The 2080-nt window shown below is 35.3% G+C and overlaps 1 non-coding gene across 1 annotated transcript; it reads left to right on the forward strand.

Annotated features, from left to right (window-relative positions):
• The first annotated feature begins 313 nt into the window (after nucleotides 1-313).
• LOC138088031 (U6 spliceosomal RNA) lies at nucleotides 314-420 on the forward strand. The gene has a single exon (XR_011145625.1). It is a non-coding gene; the product is annotated as a U6 spliceosomal RNA (small nuclear RNA).
• The last annotated feature ends 1660 nt before the right edge of the window (nucleotides 421-2080 follow it).

Genomic DNA, 2080 nt, shown 5'->3' on the forward strand with positions numbered 1-2080 from the left:
AAATCAAAATAATACTTTTTTGATGTAATTTTCTTTTGAGATGTAGCCTGCACTTGACCTTGATTTGGCATTGTTTGACTCATCAGCACATTTCACAATTTCCATCAGTTCAACTGCTGGAATTTATATTCTATTAACACTAACTCTAGCAAATGTTATATCCTAGATTTGTTATTTAAATAAATTTACATTAGTTTTAATTCAGAGCAGGGACTTTTTTCCACAGACACACGGGTAAGATTTGTTAATAAATAAATAACCAAACAACACATTTAAAAAAAAAGATTATTCTTGTCATAAAATAATTATGATAGTGCTCGCTTCAGCAGCACATATACTAAAATTGGAACGATACAGAGAAGATTAGCATGGCCCCTGTGCAAGGATGACACGCAAATTCATGAAGCGTTCCATATTTTTTCTCTTTAACAAGTGGTGCTGGGAAAACTGGTCAACCACTTGTAAAAGAATGAAACTAGATCACTTTCTAACACCGCACACAAAAATAAACTCAAAATGGATTAAAGATCTAAATGTAAGACCAGAAACTATAAAACTCCTAGAGGAGAACATAGGCAAAACACTCTCAGACATAAATCACAGGAGGATCCTCTATGATCCACCTCCCAGAATTCTGGAAATAAAAGCAAAAATAAACAAATGGGACCTAATTAAAATTAAAAGCTTCTGCACAACAAAGGAAAATACAAGCAAGGTGAAAAGACAGCCTTCTGAATGGGAGAAAATAATAGCAAATGAAGCAACTGACGAACAACTAATCTCAAAAATATACAAGCAACTTATGCAGCTCAATTCCAGAAAAATAAACGACCCAATCAAAAAATGGGCCAAAGAACTAAATAGACATTTCTCCAAAGAAGACATACGGATGGCTAACAAACACATGAAAAGATGCTCAACATCACTCATTATCAGAGAAATGCAAATCAAAACCACAATGAGGTACCACTTCACACCAGTCAGAATGGCTGCGATCCAAAAATCTGCAAGCAATAAATGCTGGAGAGGGTGTGGAGAAAAGGGAACCCTCCTACACTGTTGGTGGGAATGCAAACTAGTACAGCCACTTTGGAGAACAGTGTGGAGATTCCTTAAAAAATTGCAAATAGAACTACCATATGACCCAGCAATCCCACTGCTGGGCATACACACTGAGGAAACCAGAATTGAAAGAGACACATGTACCCCAATGTTCATCGCAGCACTGTTTATAATAGCCAGGACATGGAAACAACCTAGATGTCCATCAGCAGATGAATGGATAAGAAAGCGGTGGTACATATACACAATGGAGTATTACTCAGCCGTTAAAAAGAATTCATTTGAATCAGTTCTGTTGAGATGGATGAAACTGGAGCCAATTATACAGAGTGAAGTAAGCCAGAAAGAAAAACACCAATACAGTATACTAACACATATATATGGAATTTAGAAAGATGGCAATGACGACCCTGTATGCAAGACAGGAAAAAAGACACAGCTGTGTATAATGGACTTTTGGACTCAGAGGGAGAGGGAGAGGGTGGGATGATTTGGGAGAATGGCAATCTATCATGTATACTATCATGTAAGAATTGAATCGCCAGTCTATGTCTGACGCAGGATACAGCATGCTTGGGGCTGGTGCATGGGGATGACCCAGAGAGATGTTATGGGAAGGGAGGTGGGAGGGGGATTCATGTTTGGGAACACATGTAAGAATTAAAGATTTTTAAATTAAAAAAAAAAAATAAATGTTATGGGAAAAAGATTAAAAAAATAATTATGATAACTATTTTATCAATCTCAAAGATAGTTTTTTTTTTCTTAAAGCATTAATTCCATCAATAATAATATCTAGGAGAATAAAATTTTTCTTTGATAGTTTAAAAAAATTTTACAATGTATTTTTCACCATTTGAATTACTGGCCTGGAAATACATATGGGGGGCTATTTACAAATGTTTGCTTTCTCTACAGTCATGAAGATCCCAAGCTAAAATTTAAAAAATATTACATCAGAATGGTAAAACCATAGCTCAAGTCTTTAGAAAATACATACACATGTTTCTTTATTGGA

Source organism: Capricornis sumatraensis, chromosome 10 (genome assembly GCF_032405125.1).
Source record: "Capricornis sumatraensis isolate serow.1 chromosome 10, serow.2, whole genome shotgun sequence".
In the NCBI taxonomy this organism is placed as follows: domain Eukaryota; kingdom Metazoa; phylum Chordata; class Mammalia; order Artiodactyla; family Bovidae; genus Capricornis; species Capricornis sumatraensis.